Raw genomic sequence first — 25,725 nt, 5'->3', positions numbered from 1 at the left:
TTTGAACTCCGTGATCCGGGAATGGCTGAATATCTCCATCTTAGGGATCAATGTGACCTTTTCTTCGTGCTAGCTATACTGCTTACCCCCAGCAAGTTAAAAGTAGGAACTGTAAATTTGAATGAATTCTATTCCCAAAAGTATGGTAACATTTGGCATACTTCATACTTGCATTTGGGGTGGGGGTGGGGCAGTGACGACGACAAGGGATTGGCACCTTGCTCGCCTTGATAGGCATGCCACCAGGGGTGAGAAAGATATCTAGAAAGTAATAACAGATCAGTAATCACTGGCTTCCTCTGGGCACTTCTGGGATCGAAGCCTCGCGCTTTCCCTTCCCTTTGTAGCGGTTTGTCAAGCCTGCCTCTACTCTTTAGCAATTATTCGTTTTCATTCAGCCAAACCCGGGAACAGTGCGTGGGGTGCAGGGTGGAGAACAGAGCTGTGTCCCTCTGACATTCTCGGGGACAGCCGGCTGCTTTCTCAGTGTGGGCATGGAGCCCAGGACCCAGATTTCTCTAGTGTATAATACGGACAGTAGTTGTTATTCCTCTTTCCCCAGATCTCAGAATACCATCAGCCACCCTGAACAAAGCCCTGCAAGCTGCAATGAAAAGGTTTTACAATTTCAGAAAGGCGAGCCTGAGGAGGAAGCACCACAGTCAAGGCAAGTGTGTATCACCGCACGGAGAAAGGGCACTTGTCCCTTTCATAAAGGAGGTCCTCGGCACCACTCCTCTGGAGGCATCCTGGGGTTCCTGAGGCCCCGTGGGCCTGCAGGTGAGGCCCCAGTTTAAGACGAATAATCGGATGTCCTATGATGTTCTGTGGGCACGCACTCCAGAGAGGGACCACTGACAGGCTCTCAAACCCCTCCAGGCGTAAAAGAAGAAAATGTAGAGGAAGGCCATATATCAATAATCTTACTGCTCTTAGATCATAATCTTTCTTCGCTCCCTGCTTTGCTGCATTCCTGGAATTTGGAACAATCCATTCTTCCAATGATGCTTATATAGAAATCCAGTATATGATGTTAAAAAGAAAACAAACAAACAACCCAAACCCATTGCAATCAAGTCAATGGACAGCACTCCTTTATAGGGTTTCCAAGATTGTAAATATTGGTGGGAGCTGACAGCCTCATCTTTTCCTTGTGGAAAAGCAGGTGGTGGGCTTAAACTATTGCGGTCAGAATTAACTTGCTTACCCGAGCACCACCAAGCTCCTTAAGAAGGTGTAGCTCATGTAACCTGGTATGTCGGTGGAGCCTGGGGCCTTTCTGTGCCACTCTCCACACTGATCCAGCCTCAGGGCTCTGAGTAAGTCACAGAAAAGAGTGTGAAGGACCTTGATTCAGGACAACAGAGCATAACATTAAATGGGTGAATGCTAAACTTAAAATTGTGTACTCAGATGAAAAGAAATCAAGACTTTGCACTGTAGTTCTGTAATTCTGTAGTTTGTACTTAAAGTTCTGTAGTTCTTGTTGTCCATGTTCAGTATTTCCCTGTGTCCTCCTCCAAAGCCTCAATCCCTTGTTTCCTCCAGGGCGCGTGCCTTACTGTACAGTAGTAATCACACCCGGCTCCTTCATTCTGACCTTCTCTTTTATTTTTTTTTACGTCTCGTCCATCCTGCTTTCTCCCCTCAGAATGTTTGTTCTTTCTGTATTCTCTGGCTAACTCCACTCATCCTTCCCTTCTCGACCTGATTGCCCTTTCCTTAGAGAACTTCAGCACAGACTGAAGTCTATGTTCAGCCTGGTTTTATAAGCTCAAATGTGTTTTTCTTTCAGCACACTTAATTATGATCTCAATGCTATTATTACTTTGTGAACAACTGCCTAATAGCTGGCTCTCTATCAGGATCTAAGTTCCTTTAGGGTAAGTTTGCCTGTTTCTTTCCTTGGTAATCAGCAACTAATAAAATGATTGCCACAAACAACTGGGCATAGAAATTCCATACTAGCCAGCAAGCCCTCTGCTTGGTATGTACCCTCAAGAAGTAAGAGCCATGATGTGAACACATATATGCACTCATGTGCTCATTGCAGCACTGCTTGCAACAGCGACACCTTGGAAACAGCCCACATGCCTGTCAGCAGAAGCATGGTGCACACACACACACATAGAATAGCATGCATAGCTAAAACAATGATGAAGCCATGAAGAGATTCATGGCAAGGATGAGCCTGGAGAACATTACAGTGAGTGCAGTTAGTTAATCCCAAAAAGACAAATATTATATGAGGTCACTACTATAAGAATAAAAACAAGAAAAAACTCACATAACAAAAGGAAGAGACCTGGAGATTCCTAAGGCAAGGAGAACAACGTGTAAGAGGATGAAGCAATGGACTGAAATTGGTTTGGGGGAAAGGGAGAATAGAAACCCTTCCGAGGGTGAACAGGGTGGGGTGTGAGATAGAATATGGGGTGGGGGGTGCAAGGTGTTGATATGTGGTCTGAACCATTGAATACAGAGTTAATGGTCTGAAATGCAAACTCCTCATCTAATTAACAATCAACATTCATTTATTAAAAGTAAATAATTATAAATTGACATGACTTGCACATGATAGAAGTCTGGTAAAAATTTATTGAATAAATCAATGTCATTACCAAATGAGGTTTTATTTTCAGTAGTTTCTCTGAGGTCAAACAAGGCTCCTTGGTTATGCAGTGCCTGAGACCTTGGTTGCTCACCAAAGGATCGGTGGTTCAAACGAAGCCACTAACTCAAGGTCATGGCTTTGACAACCTGAAGTTGTGAAGATTGAAGACGAGAGCCTTGGAAAGCCTATGGCGCTCTGTTCTGCAGTCTCTTTGAATTGTAATCGGTAGTAATGGGTTTGGTGAAATTTAAAAAAAAGTCAAAAAATGCATATTTCATTCGCTGTTTCCAGTTTAGATTCGAATGACCGGATTTATTCTTTTCACACGTGATGATATTTTCATAAGTGGTGATGTTATGTGCTTGGGTGGTGCTTTGCATTCAATAAAAAAGTTTTCCCTTGCAATATGGCATTTAATCCTCACACCAACCCTGTGAGGTGTGTTATCATTATTATCTTGTACATGAGGAAACTAATAAATGACTGGAGAAATTATTTTTTTCCTTAGCTTCTAAAGATAATGTGTGACAGAATTAATATAAAACCTATAATTACTATCCCAGTGGTAATATTTAAATTTACATATAGAGGAGTATCTAATATTGGAATCTGTTCTCTAAAGAGTTCAGGGAAACAAATTTATTATTTATATTAATTAAAATCAGTACAGTTGATTTATAGTTTAACTTTAGGTTTTGTCTTATCCAATATATTGAACAAATGTCCACTCCTCTAGAGAGTTTTTGAGTAATTAAAACTGTCATTTTATATATGCCTTTGTGTAGGCAGAACAACAGTATTGTCTTTACACATCCAAATGTAGCTAGGCAAAACTGTTTTTTATATAAAACACATGGAATAAGATCTAGAACACTCCATTGGATAGCGTCATCTCAAATATTCTGTTAGAAATAAAATTGAAATGCATCCTATGAAATGGTAGTGGTGAATGGAATTTAACCAAAGAGTGTAAAAATGTAAACATACTCAGAAGAATTCTTGTTAAAGAAATTAGTAATGGTATATGTGACCTGTTATCTTCAGTTTGCAGACACAAACCCAGACTCTATTACTAGTAAATCAAAGTCTATTGCATTTGGGATTTTTAGGGGCCCTTGCTCAATAACGTAGGATGGAATGCCTCTGTTGATGGATCGTTGCCCATTGGTATTTTTATTTTTTAAAACAATATTTTCATGTACATGTAGTTTCTGACTCCTTTTTACTTATTGCTGAACATGTACTTTTAAAAAACGTATTTGTCTATTGTTTTATCTACAGATCATCTGTTCACAATATTGAAACAACACTTTAATATTATTTGCTCTTGAAAAATCTGTAATGATTAAAGTAAACACTTTTTGGGTTCCACCCCAGAGAATTCAATTTCTAAGACAGCAGCTATTCTTATGTCATGAGGTGTCCTCTCAAGAGCCAAAGTCAGTTTTGCACCATCAAGGTCTTACTGCGTTCTGGAAAGACTGTCTGACTCATCACAATAGGCCTCCCTTGGACACTTACACATCACTGGGCCAGCCCCTAGGAATTGACTGGGGAAAGGGTACGTTCTTCTGTGGAAAGGATCAGAAAGAGCCAAGAGAGAAAGAAGGCAAAGCCAAGGAAAAAGCTGTTGGCATCGACCTTCCGTGTGCCACCGTCAACACACTATGCATTTCTGTTTTCATTGGAGGGCTCTTGTGATATTTATGGCTCTCGGCCAAGGACAGGAGGCCACGAGTCAAAAGTATGTGATGTAATGCATTAGAGAAGTAATCTGAAGTAATGCATTAGAGAGGTAATTCAGTCAATTCTGAATAATTGGGGGTCTTGCACAGATTTCAAAATAGACTAGGCTTAAGTCTAACAATATCTAGAAAAGAAGCGTGCAGTTTAAGGTGAAGGCATATTTAGGCTCCTCTCTTTGTTGCACGTATTCATTGAAGAACTAGAGGACTCCACCTTAGAACGCAAGCATCTTTCTTGAGTTCTCAGTTTACTTGCTTCAAAAGTAATTGGAGAAAAAACAAAGAGATTCTTGTTCCATCTGAAATTCAAGAGAAACTCTTGTCAACTTTATGAGTGATGATAGTTCCATTCCCCATGCTAACATTGCTGGCCCTTTGGGTGACATCCATAAATTCAACAGCTGGTGTGTGTGTGTGTGTGTGTGTGTGTGTGTGTGTGTGTGTGTGTGTGAAAGAGAGAGAGACTCCCCTTTTGCAAGTAAGCATGAAGAATTTACAATGCACAATAGATCTTTTAGCTGTGTGTCTACTCTGTCTACTCACGTTTAAAAAAACAACAAAAACCCAAACAGGATCATAAACCAAAAGTCAGTTACAGCCCATCTGTACAAAGCTAAAAAGTTGAGTTCCAAGAGGATTTACATTGGGAAAATCTCTGACGCAATAAAAGAGACAAGCACAAACATGTAATAAGGCAAAGTCTGCTCCCCAGTCAACACACTGTTTCCAAGAAAGCTCGTTTAGGATAATATATTTCAAATGGCTGTGATCACAATAGCACAGGAGTTTGTAACGGTTGTTTCAATGAGAAGGGACTACACGAGCTTATTTTCTTTCATAATATCTAATGTAAATTTTCCATATCTCTACTAGAGGGGTGCCTAATTGTAAGCCACCTCAACCAGCAAAAAGTCAATTTCGCCCTGATTCACCCTGGGCTTTTATTAAAGCCGCGAGACTCTACTTTCTTCGTGATAATGATAGACCTTAATCACCATCAGCGTCTTTGTTCAGGTCTAGCTCCCTAGTTAGAAAAGGAGTTGACTGCAGCCAGAGTCACCCAGGCGAGGAGTTATGGCGCTGTCTGGTTTGCCTTCACCTCAGCGTGATAGAACAGGCAGGAACCTGGAGCATTCGCTGGGGATGAGGCTTGCCAGCGTTTATAAGTCGCACCTGTGTTTATCGGAGCTACAGGGTGCCAGATACCCCTTTTGTCAAAAAGTTTCTACCACTATGCTAGTCGTTTTCTTAGAAGGACTTATGGTATTGTTTTGTTTTCCAAAGAATTCTTCGTTCTCAAGGTTTCACCATTTAGTCAGATTTGAATGGAATTAGAAATGTTCAGAATCATTAACTCTGGGGCTGAGTTTCTAAACCCAAGTGATAGAAATAGTGAGTTAACAAGGATAATCCTCTTAATTTATTATAGGGAGATTCTTTTATCCTTTATGCTCATTTCTCATTTTCTTTCCTTTTTTTCTCCCTAAGCAATCATGCCCATGTTTGTGGAAGCCTAACAGCCCTACCCCATCTCCAGAAGCAGACACGTTGAAAGGCCTCAGTACTGTGATTTCGGTTCAGGGTTTACTTTGGACCTTGAGCCCATTAGGGAAATATTTGACATTGAGACTCCAATTATTTAGTAGTCACCAAGCTGCAAAGGCCACACATAACTGCCTTCAACTGGTTATAATTGGAGAGGATCAGAAGACAGATAGCAGAGAACTGCATTTCTCTTAATCTCCAAAGACAACAATACCTCAGGTCATGGTTCCTTTCCAAAGTATACTGCAAGGCAGGAAAACAATAGGAGTCTTTTCAGATTAGAAGTCACCAGAATAACTCTGCAGATTGGAAATATCATAGAGTCATTTCAAGAAAGTCTTACAGACCCACATTTGTCTATTCTTAACGAAACAAAAGTTTCAGTTATTGAATGATTAGGAGGTTCTTCCTCTCCTGTTCTCTCTCTCTTTCTCTTTCAATCCAGTTTTGATTCCAAGTCAGTTGGCCAAGGCATTTCATTGTCAAGGTCAATCCTTTATTTTCCAAGGGGTTTGTTTGTGAAAAGAAACTTTCTTTAGTTGTAGTATTTCTTTGAAATTATTTTTCTTTTCGAGTGTTCTGTGCTGGGACAACTGTTACCAATATCTCCATCAGCTTTTCCTTTCAGGTTTTTGATCAATACCTTTGTGACTTTCACTGTGGCACGCATGGTTTCCATGAGTTTTGTGAAGAGTTTCATTAAAAATATATATCCACAAGAAAAGAAAAACTTATTTGCTATCAATATTCTGTTGATCCCCAAATAGTTGCCTTCCCTCTTTAGCATTCTAGCTATAGAATTTCCCTTGGAGCTGATTCCAGGATCCCAAGCAGAAGGCGAATTTTGAGAACGATGAGGGCAACAAATGTATAAGTGTACTTTACACAACTGATGTATGTATGGATTGTGATAAGAGTTGTATGAGCCCCAGTAAAAAGATTTAAAAACAAAAACAAATCAATGAACAAAAGCCAATGTAATTGATGGGTTAGAGTAATTTGGTTGAGCCCTTCATTGTCTCTTAAGCATGGTTTGTAATTCTACACTGAATAAAGCAAAATTAGAGAATAATTATATTAAAAAAGGATTCTCTAATAAATTCACCATATACCTATCACTCCACTTCAGCAGTTATTCTCATTAGACCAATATTGTTTCATCTCCCCCTCATTTCTGAAGCTTGCGGAGTATTACAATAAAACAGCCATAAGACCATTTATGCAATCCTTCTAATGCTACATATTAGCTTGTTTCTACTCTTCTCTCTATTATGCTAAGTGTGGTAATAAGTCCGTTTTTAACACGCTTTCTCCATTACATGTAGACGTATTTCCTTTAGGGCAAAGGTATTTTATTGTCTTGACACATATGGCTAAATTACTTTCCAAATCCCTTGCACCAATTTGCACTCCCAACCATCATTTTCCTTAACATAATTGAAAAATTCGCATTAAATATTGTTTATCTTTGGGTCACTAAGTAATTAATAGGAATTCTGAACATATTTCTTTAGTTTTCATTCTAATTATACATTGCCATTTACGTCTGTCCTTGTGCTGTGCTCTGTTAATCTGCTTATTGGGTTCTCTGTATTTCACAAGTTATTTTTAGGAAACTTTTATGTAGTAAAAGGAACTCCAGTGGCGTCATGGCATAACCGCCCATTGGGCTGTACCAACTGGGCTGTTAACTGCACAGCAGCTAACAGTTCAAACCCCACAGTCTCTCTGCAGAAGAAAACTGAAGTTTTCTACTTCCGTAAAGGATTACACTCTCGGAAACCCACAGGGGCAGTTCTATCCTGTCGTTTAGGGTCTCTAGTTTAGAACATTTCCTTGTACTTGTGTAGAACCTGTGCATAGATAGCTCAAGATGCAGTCATTCAATCAGAACAAGATACTGTGTGGTTGAAAATCAAGAAAGTTTGGTATCAGAGTTGAATCTTTTCACCATACTCAATACTCACCCTTTAAAATATTCTATTCAGCTCTTTCATCTCATTGTTTCTCCCTTTCATTATAAATACTCTACATTGTGAGCAAGTTTGAGATGCTGATATTCACCTTGCTTTGCTTTTCTGTCTTTGGAATCATCTTTGGCTTTCTCCGTGTGTAGTGCCCTCCTCCTCCAGCTTGTCTCATCTCCTCGCAGGAGAGTCCAATTCCTCAAACTGATTCCAGGATGGTCTCTAAGTTCAGGTGCCACATACTCAAGGCCATAGTTTGGCTCTCAGTACTTTGGTTTCATTATCTTCAGCTTCCATTTTCCCTTGCATGGGAGAAATTGAGAGTCTGTTCCACAACTCCTGATCTTTTTCTGAAGGATAATATTGAACTTCACCAATACTTCTCTCCACAGATGCCGCTCATTTGAATCCAGACATGTCATCTAGCTAGGGCTGTGTATATAGCCAACACTTGTGTTGTTGGAAAAAGACATTCGCAATGAATACGTCCTTGATCTTTCAAAATTCTTATTTTCCACCTACCTATCCTTCTTTGCTTTGAACTTCCACATTCAAATAACCTGCAGTTATCAATGCATCTTGATTATTTGTTTGTTCAGTTTCAGACTGCAGAAGTTGATAAAAACAAACCAAAACTTTAATTTTTTTTATGTTTGGTATTATTAGTTGGTGTGTAAATTTAAATAATAGTCATTTTATCTGATCTTCTGACAGATTTTTACTTTAGGATGGGTCTTGATTTTTATATATATATATATAAAAATATATATATATATTTACCATGGGTAAATGGGTACATATATATATATACACACACACACACATATATTTACAGTGACTATGATGCCATTCTTTTTACATTTGTCATGCCCAGCATAGTGTCCATGTGATTTTCCAATTCACAATTGCCAGTGCGAGTCCATTTTAGCTCACTACTTCCTAGGATATTGGTCTTTAAGTGTTCCGTTTCATTTTTTGAGAACCTCCAATCTCCCTAGATTCATACTTCATACATTCCACATTCTGACTACTAATGGGTGTTTGTAGCTGTGTTTTCTTATGTTGTGTCATGCCACAGCAGAAATGGACTCTTTTAAAGTTCCCTCCACTCACTTCATTAAGTTCCGTTTTGGGGAGGCAGCCCCTCTAAGGATCTTCCAACGTAAAACGTTTCATCTTCGAGCTCTACTGGACAGTGCTTCATTGCTATTCATCAGCTTTTCACCTTGTCCAATGTTCAGAAGTCGATTTTCAGGTTCTTTTCCCTGGTCTGTCTGAGTCTGGAAGTTACATTCTGGTGGTGCAGCTTCCAACGTCACGGCAACACACAAGCCACCAGAGCAAGACAGACTCACAGAGGAGTGGTGGCCGTGGCAATGGTGAAATCAGCTCCAGTGAGCCTTATCATTTTATTCATTCACCTGCATTCGGCAAATCTTATCCTTCCACTTCTATGTAGCTGATTTCCATTTGCTTACTAAGAATTTATCTAGAAAAGACACCCACTGCCAAACCCTTCTACCAATTAGATTAGAAAGGAGCCAAGAGATCAATTTCCCCCAACCTGGTGAAGAGAGTCAGACCATGGAGCTCATGGAGCATATGGAGTTTCACACTTGGGAAACCATAGCCATGGCAGACGGAGAAGACCCAACTAAATGAGACCATGTCCCTGACCTGTGGAACCGTTTGCTCAGATAGTTTTATGCCGACAAGTCAACCAAAGCTCCTGAAGAGAACCACACTTGTAATGATCACGTGAAAAGGATGTTAAAGTCCCACTTATTTGGTGCGTTAATTCGAGTGTTGATAATGAATTAATTCTGTCCTCCAAATGGATTCACTGATCTCACAGAGAGCTCTCACCTTAAACCATACTAGTATGATCTTTAATTTTCCACAGAATGAAAAAAGCCTATTATACAAACACCTTCTTTCATAGAGGTATAAAAAGTATGATTAAAAAAAATTGAGTCCTCAAAATTCCAGCTATAGTTGGATTAGCTTTCAAAATTGAAATGATATGCAAATTCTGAGGTCTCAATTTTAACTCAGTAAGATTAATCATTCACAATAAAAAGCCATTTCACATGCAGCATTTGGAAGGGATCATCCTTTGTAGTGACTAGCATATGCTCTATGCCTTTCTGCAGCTTAGAACTAAGGGGAAGTTACTGACAGCCACTGCACAACGGCCCTGAAATTTGTTAACCGGTCACATATTGTGATAGCAAGTTACTGGAAGTCACTCACAGCGTTCGAAGAACTATCACAGGAGAAACACAACCCCCTACAAACCTACTCCTCCAGTCTTTAAATTCAATAAATAGAAATAATCGAAGTCGGCAAATAAGCATCTTTTAACAAATATAGTCTCTTGACTTTTATCACCTATAATATAACAAAACTTCTTAAACTGCGAGTCAGGACCCCATAGGAGGTCATGTAACTAAATGTGGGCATTGCAAAAAATTTGACAACAGTAAAATATTTCTAAAAGCACAATATCCAAAAATGAATTCAAATACCAAATGCATAATGAACCCAAGGTGCTTCTGGCTGGTCTCACCCCTGTTGTCTCACGGGACTTCACTGCAGCCCTGACTCTGAACACAGAACACGTGCACTGCGCAGGGCAGACGCCATCACCCTGCACCATGGAAGAAAACCTCAGCTCAAATCTGAGACGATTGCATATAGGAACCGCAGTGCTTGTATTATATATGCAAAATTTTTGATCTTATAGAAATATGAGACTTCAATTGCAGGAAATAAAGGCTTTCCATATTTTCCTACTATCATTCTTTAGCGTGTAAATATCAAATCAATGTATTTTTGGATTGGATGTACATTACATTAGAATATTTTATTTTGAAAATCATTGTTACCTCCTTCTTTTACAGAAACATAAATGTTTAGTTGTACCAAGCAAAGGCCAAAGCCCTTCAAAAACGTTTCTCCACTTCTGTAAAACCAAGCATGAACAAGTGCAATTTTATAAACTAAAGCTAATATTTACTTGAGAAATAATTAGCAATATTTACATTTTCAGAAAAAATATATTGGGTTATGCATAATGACAAAATTTAAACTGAAGAGTTAAAAATACTGATGATAATGTGGCAGGGTCTTTGCTACCAGGTTATAGTACACCTACATTACAGAGAAAAGGAAATTATGTGGGCAAATTTTACAACATGGATTTACTTCCAGTAATGATGATGATGTGGGAAAGCCTCATTGCTTAATTTGTAATGAAGTTTTGGCTGCAGAGAGCATGAAACCAGCCAATCGAAAGCAACATCTTCACACCAAGCATGCATCATACAGCAATAAGCTAAAGCATATCTAGAATGCTTTTACATTTTTCACATTAAAAAATATATACTGCTATTAAAGTGTCAGAAACAGTTCATGAGGAAAGGTGGGGTTGGGGGTGATTCACCAAAGCTTTATTGAATGATAATATTTCTCCAAACAATGTTTTGATAAATGTGTTACTTCAACTCAAACTATTTACTTACATCTTACACAACTTCTTGTTTAATTAATGAAAAGCCCTATGCAATAGAAGATTTTTGTGCTATCTTCCGTTTTTTAAAGTATCTGAAATAGCTCCTAGGGGAAAATATGGGGGGACATTTTGTAAAAATCCTTTATTGAATGATACCGTTTCCAAAGGATTTCTGGAATTAATAGTGACCATTTCCAACAGTTTAGTACCAGGTGGAAGGGCAGCTCAACGTTTGCAATGCTGGTAGATAAAACAACTGATTTTCCTAACATGACAAATTAGTTTACGTAAGATATGTTTATGAGGGAAGTGTCAACAAAGACTGGTTGTTTTACTGTCCTTTGGAAGAGCTCACAAGAGAGGAAGGTACATATCTTAAGGTTGATAACATTTTCACCATGAAGGTGTACACTGGGAAATACTGCTTGGAGTCTGTACGGACAGTGCTAATGCAATGATGGGCAAGAATGTGGTATTTGTAACAAAAGTTCAAGCTGGTGGCAATGAAAAAAATCACTTTTACTCCCTGCATGATCTATGGAAAGTAATAGATATATAGATCACGAGTTAAATATTGTGCTTAGTGCTGCCACCAAAATCATGAACGTCATTAAAAGTTTTGCCCTTGACTGTTGTTTTCAAACCTTTGCAAAGGCATGGATTCTGATTTCAAAAGTGTATTGCTACATAGAGAGGGAAGGTGGTTCTCAAGAGGGCGAAGTTTAAACTGATGATTGAAATTGTGAGGTAAAGTTGTTTTATATTTGGTTGAACAGAAATCAAATTTCATTCATTTTTGTCATAATAACTTGTGGCTTTCAAAATTGTGTTATTTGTCAGATGAAAAACACATGATGTTTTAAACAGGACACTAACAAAATTTTTTTAACATATTTATCTTAAAAGTTAAAATTGAAAGTTTTCCTAAAAGCATTAACATATGGACGAATAGGGTGAAAAATGGTCCCTTAGAAATGTTTACAGCTGTAGGTGTTCTTTTTTAAGCTGTGCTCATTTTATTTACTTTTTGTTTTCTTTTCACCAATACTTTTATTGAGATAAAATTCACATATCACACATTCCATAATTCAGTCGTATTTATAAAGAGTATATAGAGCAATTCCCAAGCATCCTACTTACTCCTGCATTCACCATTTGCTCCCCAATCCCTTCAACCTCCCCACGCCATCCTGACAAGCCATTACATCATCTATTGTCTCTGTATATCAGTCCTTCTGGCCTCATGTACTGAGAAACATATCAAAGACTCAAAAAGAAGGGAGGAAGGAAAAGGCCACCGGTCATCTTAAAATAAGCCAGAGAGGAAACCCCACCAAGAAACAAGTGACAAATATTTAAACCTAGAACAAATCCAGAATGGTCGAGGGAGATCAGCTGACCAGGTACCCTATTATACCTTAGTTCCACCCACCATAGTCAAGTTTACAATCACCTCTGTCTGATTGTAAGGCTATTCATGTCCCTGGACTGTTGTCCAAGAAGATCTGCCAGAGACTTAATCCACATAGGAACTGCAGATGTGTTTATAATAAAAAATAAATTCCTCAAAGATTAAATTGTAAGAGTTGTAATTGATAATCTGAAGTGACATTAGGCATTTTCAGAAATATTTCCCTTCAAATTTTGATTCTGAAAACGTCAGTCATTGCCATTAAAATTTAAGAAGAATTTGCCAAATTATCTAGTGAAACAGGTTTACAACTTGAGTTTTCTAATGAATGGTTCAATGAATTTTGGCTTGAGTTCAGGACAGAATTTCCACCAATTTCTGAAAAGGCCTTTAACATAGTTCTGTTATTTTGTACTATGCGCTTATGCTAAGGAACATTCTCAGTACTGACAATCATAAAATCAAAATGTCTATCAACTCTGGAAAAACATTGAAGGTTTTCTATGTCCTACAGTACCAAATATTCTACCAAGATTTAATTATTTATGCACAAATGAGGAAGCACATCAATCTCACTAGTATGCAAATTTGATTTTTTCTTTAATAACTGGTAAAATTATATGTATACCAAAGAATGTTTTCAAGTAAATTTCTTTATTATCAGTAAATTTTTTCTTTGTGGACCTATTTTGTATACAATATGCCTAGGGTCACAAAACTTTCTCAGGCAAAACAGGAGTCAAGAGTAGAAAAGTTTAAGAAGTTCTGATATAAATTATTGATTACAAAGTAATATAAACAAATGAAGTTGTCAGAATTTCCCAATTCTCATAATTACAAAATTTATTTATACAATACAACTCTGTTCTCTATTATTTCATTAATAAGCATATTTCATAAGTAAATATTTTAAGTATATATGCTTATTGAAGCATATTTACCTATTAACTATGCATATTAAAATATATTTAGTATATAATCGCATGTATAATTTTGATTAATCACCAAAACAATCTTCTATGATAGGTAGAATTGATCATTTTCTTTTCCATAGAGGTAAACTGAGGCTCTGAGCAGTTAAAGACCAGGCCTAAGATATTAGTAGGTATTTGGAGAATCGGCATGGTTTTCATTGCAATAAAAATTTATTTTTACATGTATTTAGTCACCCTCAAGTCAGTTTTGACTCATGGCAACCTGATATGTAAAGCGGCATAGAACCTAGCCCAGATGTGCACCATTCCCAAGATCTTTGATCCAATGTTTGCATCCATTGTTGACTATTGTGTTTATTTATCTCATATGAGGTTTTCTTTTGCTAACATTCTACCTTACGGAACATGATTTTCTTTTCTAGTAAGTGATTTTTGCTAACGGTCTGTCCAAAGTAAGATAAAGCTTTCCATCTTGACTTCTAAAAAGCATTATAGCAATATGGAATTAGTCTTGTAATAGCATTGAGAAATTTTAAAATTTAGCTATTTTAATGAATTATTAGTATCCTCATAAAATTATTTGTGCTGAAATAAAGAAACTTAAAATTAAATTTTATTGCAGGCATTTTTAGGTTAAGACATAAATATGAACTTCTAGGTCATCCTTTCTCTTTCTGTGTGTGTGTGTGTGTGTGTGTGTGTGTGTGTTAGTCTGGGTACATTAAAGAAACTATCCACAGAAACTCATATGTATGAGAGAGTTTTATATAAAGAGTAAGTGTACATCAAGAAAATATCCCAACCCAGTGCTGCCCAGGCCCAACATTAGCCCATATGTCCGACACCCATCCAAAAGGTCTTCCTCCATCTCACAAAACAGACACTATGACACTGACTGCAGGAGGAGCCATATCAGTGAGCATGTAAACATCTCAGCACTGGCAGGGGTCTCCACACGGCTGCTCCAGCACCCAGGGATGCATCGGGGTAGGTCCATTGCAGCTTCTCCTTGGGGATGTCTTGTAGGAAGTAAGCCTTGCCAGCTGAAGCAGAGAACTGGCTAAGGCAGCTGCACCCTGGTCCGACCTCATAAAGCAAGAGACCAGAGAACTCAAAAGGCGAGGCTCACCAAACCATTTATTGCTCCACCCTTCAATTAACCCCACTTGTGTTTATCAGCCAAGTTAGCACAATAAACCCAAACTATCTCATCTACATAATATATGTTACACCCTGATGGCACAGTGGGTTAATTGTTGGGCTGGTAGCTGCAAATTCAAACCTGCCGGTAGTTCCATGGGGAAAGATGGGGCTCTCTACTCCTGAAAATAATTTACAGTGTTTGAAATCCAGATCCATTCTACTATGCCTATAGGATCACATGTATGTGTGTGTGTAGGTAGATGATAGATGATAGATAGATAGATAGATAGATAGATAGATAGATAGATAGATAGATAAAACTAGTGAACCAGCTCCCCTTTGTAGAAAATTTTGAAAACTAGAAATGTGGTGCAAGTGCTACTGCCATGATGACAATCACTATAATTTCACAGTTACTTTAATTCCCACCATGAGTCATAGTCTTGGGTGGAGGCATCAAAGACTCTGGTTTAAGCTACTGTGCTGCTGAGTGAGGATGAGGATGTAGCGTATTAAGTCATTATGTTATTAATATCATTCTGCAACGCTCTTTATCCAATTAACTGTAATGATTTCGTGGGTCCTCGTTGAACTAGAATACGTACAGCAAGAACAGGTAAGTTTAGGGTTAGAGGAGGAGAAGAGCAAGCTATGAGCTTTTGTAGATTTGCTACCCTTAAGTATACATTGAGATTTATTTGGCCTGGCTCTTCTCAAAAGTGCCTTAATACACACACGTTTGTAACCAGGCATTTTTCACATCCCAGAGCATAAACAAGTGCTTGTCCTGAGCAGAGCTCTGCTCCCTGCGATAACCCTGATCTTTGCAGCTAATGGGGCTATTTCTCACGGTGCCAACCATACATCGCTCGTCTGAGAGCACATTTTTTGTCTTCTTTACTTCCATTTTCCTCTTCTCTTCTTTCTAGTAGTAGAGGAAAACATTAAGCGGACGTGGCCGCAAAACGTCCTTTTTTTTCATTTATAAACAATAATTGCATATTTGTTGGTGAACATTCCCCTACATATCAAAGGCCGGCCCAGGACTGGTGCCAATCTTAATAGCATAGCTCATCGTACAGCACCTCTTAGGATCACAAGCCACCTATCAGAGACTCTTCTATGAAAACTCCTGCTGATCCACCCTATACTTAAATAGATGAAAAAAAATACAGGGTAGTTATTTGGGAAACGTTATTTTAAAATGCATTTTAATAACAATTTCAAGAGTGATGGGTACATTTTTCAAATATTGCTTCATGTGCATTGTTTTCATGTATGTTCTCCAGTGTTGAGAGATAAAAAATTTGTCTGTCACTAATTCTAGGAAATTTTTCTCCTCTAAGAAAACTATTGAGGCCAGGAAATTGTCCACTGTGCTCATGAGAGATTGACAAGTCAAGGCTTCTCAGATTTATATTTTATTAATATTAGTCTCTCACTAAAACCAAATAAAGAAGCATGTTGTGCAGCTTTGTCTGATTACAATTACTACTACCAAATGGTCAATACTCATTTAAAACTCACTGTCATAAAGTATATTTGTCATATCAATATATTTTTGGTATTCAAAATTTATTTTGAGTACTGAGTACTCAAAATATATTTTGAGTAGAAAATGTATTTTAATAAAACTTTTGGAGACTTAGAGTTATAAACCCAAAAGGAAGGACACATTCATCATACCTTACTGAAAGAACTGAAGAAAAAAAATCAAGCCTTGAGTTATAATATTGAAGAATCTATGGCCAAAATATTGCAGATGCAGGAAATGTTGAAAGAAGGTAAAAGGAACACAGAGTCATTATACTTGGGGAACAGAAAGCTTGATATTCAACCATTACAGGGTATTTCATGTGATCAAAGCAGGAAGAAATCCAAGCTGGACTGAAGGCATTAACAACAATTTTGGCTTCAGGAATTGACAAAATACCAATGAAATGTTTCAACAAACTGATACAGCCTTGGACACAGTCAGTCATGTGTGCCAAGACATTTGGAAGACATCTACCTAGCCAAGCTCTTGTAAAACATCTGAATTTGTGCCTATTCCAAAGAAAGACGATCCAATAGAATGCAGAAATTATCTAACAATATCATTAAGAACAGATGTAAGTACAATTTTTCTGGAGATAATACAAAAAAATATGTGCAATGGTTCGTCAATGAGGAGCTGTCAGAAATTCAGAAGAGGATGTGAAATAGAGAATATCATTGGGGGTATCGGATGGATCTTGGCAGAAATCACTCTTTACCAAAAATATATTGATCTGTGTTTTATTTATTATGCAGAGGTATTTGACAATAGGTGGATCAGACCAAATTATGAATGACATACAAAATAGGAGGTTTAGAACATTTCATTGTACTTGTGTAGAACCTGTGCATAGATAGATCAAGAGGCAGTCGTTGCAGAGAACAAAATACTGTGTGGTCTAAAGTCAAGAAAGGCTCGTATCAGAGTTGTATCTTTTCACCATACTCAGTGTTGTATGTTGAGCAAATACTCAAAGAAATTGGACTCTGGGGGAGGGGGGGAATGGGGCATCAAAATTGAAGGAAGGCTCGTTAAAACGTGTATGTGCAGATGGCACAACCTTGCTGCTGAAATGAGAGAGGACTTGAAGCAGTTACTGTTGAAGTTCAGACTACCACTTTCAATGTGGAATTATACCTCAACATAAAGAAAACAAAACCTCTCACAAATGGAACAATAGGAAGCATTACATGACATTGTGAAAAGGTTGGCATTGTCAAGAATTTTGTTTTCTTATGATCCAAAATCAAGAGTCATGGAAGCAGTCAGGAAATCCGTGTAGTGCTCGGAGAACATCTGGTGCAAAAACCACATAAAGTGTTAAAACAACAGGTCATTTTGAAGTCTAAGGTATGCCTGAACTAAGCCGTAGTCCTTTCAATAGCTTCATATACATGTGAAAACTGGAAAATGAATAAGGAAGATGAAAGAAGAATTGATGCCTTTGAATTATGATATTGCTAAAGAGAGAATCAATGAGATATAATGATTCAATGGCTTTAACAGAGGACTCAAACCTTTTTGAAGGTTTCAAGATTAGCAGTGTTTTGTTCTGTTTTACACCGAGTTGCTATGAGTTGAAACTCCCTTGATGGCACCTAACAACAAGATCTAAGAGCTGTTGTCTTCGGATTTAGCAGATTTAGGTGTAAGTCTTGTTTCCATCACCAGTCACTGGCCTTCGGCAAATGGCTTACTGATCTTTATCTTTGTTTCTTTGTCTACACACTAGGGATAAAATGCCTACCTCGGAGTGTTTTGGGGATTAAGTGAGTTAAGACAGATAAAGTTCTTAGTAGTTTTCTAGAATATAGTTGGCATGCAATAAACTGTGTTTTCCATACGTATATATTTTCCTAACTAAACTTTTTCTTTTATTTAATAATCCTTTTCCCTTTCCTCATTACTATGGGCTGCCAGAAAAAAAATGCTGTTTGGGGAATAATAGAAAATCTTTCTCAGATTTTCCTCCCACTGAGAGCAAAGCATATCAGAAGGAGCTCTGTTCTTGGACCATCATTATCCTTAGTGCCTGGCTGACGTTGAAAAATGTATGGTCCTATTTGAATGGCCCGCTATTTTCTACTGCAGCCAAGGTCAGAATGATACTACTGGTCATCAAAAAGTGTAATCTGTTGGATCTTGAAAGGCTTTAACTGGAAATTCTTCCCCTTCTATGTCCCACCTTCAAGGCCAGTCTCAAAGCTTTTTGCTTTCTCTTTAGACATTTATTTTTGGTCCTTCATATTGTTAGTGTGCGTTGCCTTGAACTCTTTGAGGTTCTTTGTTTATTTTCTTCTTCTTCGGAGCGTATTTCAAGTATGTTATTCTTAGTGGTCTTTTGTGAAATTTCTCAGAGGCCTTCAGACTTTAAGACAACAAGAAATTAAAAGTTAATATATTATTATTTTTTCATTGCTGTAATCCCATCGTAGTATTTGAGATGGCTCACTCAGCAGTGCCAATTCTTTCAAAAACCAGACTCTAAACCTGCCCAAACACTTCAAATGTCTCCCAGATTTTCAAAGGTCCCTAAATGAACCAGCTGAATGGCTTTGCCAGCATTAACAATTCTGAGGCTTGACATTTTTAACCCCTTAGAGTCTGTGGAGGGAATCATAGGCCGGATGGTAAACGTTGAACTTCCCTGATACAATCGTCTGTCTCCAAACAGATGATTGCTTCCAGATTACTTACAGGCTCACCACATTTTCCTCTCTGAATATTTTAACTTCGTTATCTTTCCAATTAGAAAGAATAAATACTTCTTATAATTGATCTCCTGCTACATGATATCCTATGTCCCTAGAGATGTATGTGAACATATGCGTTGCGCGTCGTTGGGTACTGTCCGGTCAGTTCGCACTCGCAGCAAACCTCTGTGCAACAGAACAAAACACGGCGAGTCCTGCGCCATCCTCACAACTGTTCTTATGTTTGAGGGCACGGTTGCAGCCAGTGCATCAAGCCGTCTCATCCAGGGCCTTCATCTTTGTCACTGCCCCTCCATGCATGGCATGCACATGTGTGTGTGTGAATACATGCATTACACATGTATATATGTGCATATATGTTTATATATTGTACCACCACTGTGAGAGTTGAAACCTGCTTTACATGATGCATGAAGTATAACAAGAGGAGAAACAATGTAGCTTCAGCCTTAAGCACTAATTTTTTTCTGTATAATATTATGTAGAATGTAAATCAATGCCCTTGGTAGGTTAACACTTTGAATGAGTTTTTGTGTTGTTTTTTTTTGGTGGGGGGGTACATCTATATCACTTATTTTTTAAGCCCTGGGTTTGGAATTCTATTGTTGGACAACAACGTGAAGCTACAGATGGACCACATGTAGAATAAAGTTCAAAGCGTCTGTATTACCACAATAGCCCTGCTACATGACCATGAACTGGTGCAGTACTGGGGAAGTCGATTCTGATGTGGCCAGAGTCGAACTAAGCTCCATAGGCTTTCAGTGACTAACTTTTCGGAAGTAGATTTTCAAGTTTATCTTCCCAAGTGCCTGTTGGTGGACTTACATCTCTAATCTTTTGGTCAGCAGGCAAACATGACCCTGTGTGACCCAGGGACTCCTGGCTAATGGGTATTTTTCTTTCTTTCTCAGGACTGTCAGACTGTCAGATTTTGATTGTGAATACCAGCGTTTCAAAGAGTAAATGTGTAGAATGTTCAGGAGCTAATAGGTGAAGTATATTTCTGAGTTCAACGCAGTGCAGTTTACAAAAGAATTTATAACCAACAATATTGAAACAATATTTTAGAAATAAAAACAGTGTATGTAGATCATGAATATATCAAATTCGTGTACCAACATTTTATATTTAAAAAAGTTACACCAATTTGGGATAGCGTAATGTTTCTATGTTATAGGGTTTTCATTTCTAATGGATAATGGTTCAGGTATTCTGTTTAATAAATTTTATGTACTAAAAAATGAAGATTTTTTTAAAAAAGAAGAAAACCAAACAAAACCCAAGAACATTATTTTAATCGTGGCAAGCATTGAAAAATTGACATTAAAACAAAACTGTCCTCATTGTAGCTACTGTTTGTGATGGTCCAAGGTGACAGTATGATTGATTCCTCACTCTCTTCTACCTCTGACGACCTTCCTCCTCTCCTGCTCTCCACATCTAAGACAAGCATTCTAAGAACACTTTCTGCTCCCCCACGATCTTGACCTATCATCCATTTTCCAGGGAAGAGGCTCTATAAAACAAGAGGTAACTAACACACATCAATATTGAAATATTAAGTTATGGATTCACCTAATTTGTTAATTTAAGAAAACCTAGTCCTTTATTTCATAGCCAGGTCTTTATAAGAACATATAAATGGCAATTTTGTTTAATTCTTATACAGTACAATCAAATACTAGTTTAGGCAGGCAGTACGCCAGAAATGAATTCTTAAAGATGCTTACAATTATTCTTTTATGTTTTAGAGAGCAAGGAAAGAAAAGAGTGAATTTGGAAATTGATCACTAAGTAATCACATGAAGAATTTAGAAAACAATTGTTGTATTCTACAAATAATTATTTATAAAATAATATTTGCGGACCTATTATTTTTCCTAAATGTTTATATACATACTGCACTTCGCCTTATAAATTAAATAAAAGTCTTAAATGTGCACGCAGGGTAAACAGCTTTACTCTGCACTCTTATACCATTTTAATTTATTTAAGACTTTGTCCTATACCCTCGGATCTAGTCATCTGAGAGGTATTCCAGCTAAGTCAACTATTGCCTATCTACAAATGTTTAAGTCCGTTCTGTATTCTTTTGAGAACAATGAAATTGTACAAGACAATGGAACGGGCAACAAGACTAGCAACGTGGCATTGTACCGTGAATTAGTGTGCGACACCAGGTTTCGTCTATCTCTTTAACATGGGTTTATCTGTCCAGCTATCTTTTGATCTACCTAATGTGTGTGTTTACACACAATACACAAATATACACAACGTATATGGAATCAGATGCCTTACCGATATCAAATGTTATTTTTTAAAAATATGTCTCTAAAGTCTGTGTCTCATATTAATACAATGGATTGTCAGGTTTTCCATCGTTCCACTTCAAAGCATGCAATTATATTGCCTTAATTGGAAGCACTGATGTGTTTTCACCAAGGATGTTTATTTGTGTTCTGACTACTGAGATATAAATATGGGACCATGGCTATTTTTAGTTTTCTACTACCAAACTTATTTTTAAAGATTGTTCATTTTTATAAACAGCCATATTTACTCAGTTCAAAACTCTAAATTTGTGGTAGAATCATATATAAAAATTGTGCAAGTTATATGTAGTACTTAAATGAATCTTAATTTAAGATATATGGCAATACATAGCAGAAAGTATAACGAACAAATCCAGAGACTTGCTAACTTAGGTACTACCATAAATGCAACTGGCATGGATTTTATTCAACAAAGTTTTTTGTCCATTTGACCAGGGGATCTTTAAATATTTTCTTATCTCTGATCCATTTTCTCAGCGTGGATTTAAAATAAGTTTTTGATAGTCACAAGTTATTAGTGAAAATACAGTTTCTTACAAAACTTTTTGAGAGTATAGTCTCTCCAGGAAATTTCAGTAGGATGACATTTTGATTTTGTTAGGTAATATTAGTATAGAGTTACACTAATTCTCATCTAGTAGGAAATAGAGATGTTTCTTTAGTCTTTGAATCATAGGACTCTGACTAAAACCACAAAACAATTCCCCTACATCATTATCCTCAATGAAAATAATTAGTCATTATTCAATTGCTTTTGTAGACTATAAAGTGAGCATCAGTGAATAACTTTAGAAAGCCTAAATAGCTCAGGCTTTGCTCAACTTTAACAAGTGTCCTGGTGGCCTAGTAGGGAGGTGAAGATGGTGTTAGCTTATAGCATTGAGGCTACTTTTATCAACAAAAATATCACCACAAATACGTTTGATATTTATCGAGCATCCCTTAAGGGAGCATCACAGCACCAAAATTTCATTAACTTTTTCACAATATTTTGTGGTATACACTTTCCAAAGCTGAGGAAAGAATCAACTCTCTCTCTCTCTCTCCCATCTCTAAATTGGAATAAAACTGGAAGAACTTGTTTAAAATTGAGGCACCACTGAGAGGATGAACAAATCTGTGTTGGAAAAAGTAGGGTCAGACTGCTCCTTAGCAGGAAAGATGCTGAGACGTCATGGCACACACCTTGGGCATGTTTTCAGGAGGCACCAGTTCCTGGAGTGGGGCCTCAGCCTTGGTGAAGTAGAGCTGCAGCCAAACAGGAAAGCCCAGAACAAAGTGGATTGCCACCGTGGCTGGAACAATGGGCTCAAATATAAAAATTGTGAGGCTGGTGCTGGACTAGGTAGTGCTTGGTCCTGCTGTTCATAGCGCCACTCTGAGTTGCAACCGACTCAATAGCCTCTAGCAACAACAACAATAGTAAAATTCATTCAATAACGACTCTATTGATTACAAATACTCGGTTACTAGGTGCAAGATCAGCGGTCCAAAACCAACAGCTGCTCCAGGGGAGAAAAGTGAGGTTTTCTTCTTCTGTAAAGATTTACAGCCGTGGAAACTCACAGGGACCTTTCTACTCTGTTCTATAAGGTAGTCAAAAGAGACTCATCAGTGGTGAGTTTTTTATTTGGGGGGTTTGTTATGACTCAGGTCCTCTCCTAGAAATAAGGAATACAAAAACATTCAATGACCCACAGAGGGGTTCTACCAAGATCATCATGGATTATGGTATGTGTTTAGAAAAAAAAAATACATGAAAGGACTTCTTTTCTCTGTGTAGCTGACATTTCAAATGAAACCAAAATATATGGAACAGTTCTGTGGAGAACCATGGGGAGGAGGGGAGATTAGTAGCAGGGGTTTGGTCAAAGCAGGCGCTGACGATGCTCCAATTTAGGGAAGGTCAATGCAAGTGGAACCTGGCAGTGAGTAAAAGCAACGTGGCTGCCGTAAGCTTGAGAGAATATAGATTTTGCCAGGGCAGCAGAGGCAGCATGATCGAATCCTGAGCCAACCATCACGGAAACAAGAACGCAGCATCAGGATTGGAGGACGACTTGTTAATAGCCTCCGATATGCAGATAACACAATCTTGCTTGCTGAAAGTGAGGAGGATTTGAAGTACTTGCTGATGAAATGAAGTTCAAGGATTGCCACCTTTGATATGGATACAATTCAATGTAAAGAAGACCAAAATCCTCATAACTGGATGGGTAATATCATGATAAACAGAGAAAAGAATAAAGTTGTCAAGGATTTCGTCTTGCTTGGATCCACAATCAATCCTTTTGGAAGCAGAAGTCAAGAGATCAAAGGATCCATTGCACTGGGTAAATCTGCTGCCCAGACCTCTTCAAAGTGTTGAAAAGCAGGGAGTTTACTTAGGAGGACGGAAGTGCATCGGACTCAAGCTGTGGTATTTTTGATCGCCTTTTTTGCATGTAACAGTTGGACATTGAATAGGAAGATGGAAGAAGAAAAATGAATTTGAACTATGGTGCTTGCAAAGAATCTTTAAAGTACCACAGACTTCCAGGAGAGCAAGCAGATCTATCCTGGAAGAAGTACAACCAGAATGCTCCCTAGAGGCAAGGATGGTGAGACTCCTTGTCCTGCATTTTGACCGTGCGGGACTCATGCCTGGAGAAGGACATCATGCTCGATAAAGTGGAGGGGCAACTGAAGAGAGGAAGGCCCTTTACAAGACGGTTTGACACTGTGGCTGCAACAACGGGCTCAGATGGAAGAACTATTGTGAGAGGGTGCAGGAAGGGTGGTGTTTTGTTCGGCTGTGCGTAGGGTCGCCATGAGTTGCAACTGACTGGACAGCACTAACAACAGCACGCCTTGTGTGCGCGCCCCTCCCATTTACTGGGTGGTGATTCCAAAGACGGTGGATAGAAAAACGATACAAGTAATATGACATCATAGCATTAAGGGTTTTTTCTTTCTCTGAAAAGCAAAAGTGCAGTTAGTACTTTTCTCCAGCTCACAGCGCATGAATGTGTACTAAAGTCTAGGCTTAACCTAAAAGTCTGATATGCCGATCTGCCTCCTTGGGACAACAAAAGAGGAGGCAACTGAGGGATCCTACACCACATTCTCCAACACAGAGGACTCAGGAAGACCAAGATGTGATATGATGATTTTTCACAGATATTTGTTGGATTCTAGCATGGTGTGGCTCATACGGAACATTTGTTAAAAGTGGACGCTGAGCTGCAGAAGACTTGTGTGGACCACAGTGGAGGTTTGAGGAGGACAAGCTGTTTTCGTATTGCCCTAGGGTGCATGAGGAGCTTTCGAAGAATTCGTAGAAAATTCTATTATCTGTTCATTTCATTTTCTGCAAGCTGTTGGAAGCCGCCTACTTTGTCCCTGGACAATGCTTATTAGCAACCCTGGGGAAGAGTGACCTGTAGAAGTGGGTGTTATCATTGCTGCCATAATCAAGCCTAGACCAAGTCACAGCCTGCATGTTGTAGCTCCACTTCCGATCATGCAAAATTGTTACAGAAAGGAGCCTATCTGGGGGCATGGAGAAGCTTTTAAGAATATGACACCGGACTTTGTGTGCAATGACATTTCTAATAGACCTGAAAAACTCAGTGGGGGGGGTTCTACTTGGCTTGAGACTGAAAATGTGAAAGCATTGTATTAGTGTTTAACAGAACAACCCCCTCCCCCACTTTGTATTTAAGTTACATATGCATAATTCTGTTTAAAAAGAGGGCCACTTACTTTCTTCAGAAACCCTAGCACTGGTATCATATTATAGTTAGTTGTTTCATGGGATAAGATGGATTACAAGTCTATGAATTCAAATAGTGGCCTATGGCTGCTTTTTTAAATCACTAAGATCCTTAATATTAATATCACATGTGCACATCTACAGCTATAATTAAATTGAACAGAAATCTGGTGGAAGGACCCATCTTATTGTACTCAGAGCCTATTCTCAGCCTCCTTAGGGCCCCTCTAGTCCAGTGGTTCTCAAGCTTCCTAATGCCCATGACCCTTAATACAGTTCCTCATGTGGTGGTGACCCCCAACCATAAACTTATTTTCATTGCTACTTTATAACTGTCATTTTGCTACTGTTATGAACCATGCAACCCCTGTGAAAGGGCCATTCTACCCCCAAAGGGGTCACAACCCCCGGGTTGAGAACCACTGCCCTACTCCCTTTTTGCCATCCTCCAACTCCTCTTGCGATAATCTTCTTTCAAATAACAACTTGTCATGATTTGTTTTAGTTTAA

This window comes from Echinops telfairi, unplaced genomic scaffold (assembly GCF_000313985.2).
Source record: "Echinops telfairi isolate 266 unplaced genomic scaffold, ASM31398v2 ScPeMD7_443;HRSCAF=831, whole genome shotgun sequence".
In the NCBI taxonomy this organism is placed as follows: domain Eukaryota; kingdom Metazoa; phylum Chordata; class Mammalia; order Afrosoricida; family Tenrecidae; genus Echinops; species Echinops telfairi.
Note: the sequence above shows the minus strand (reverse complement) of the source record.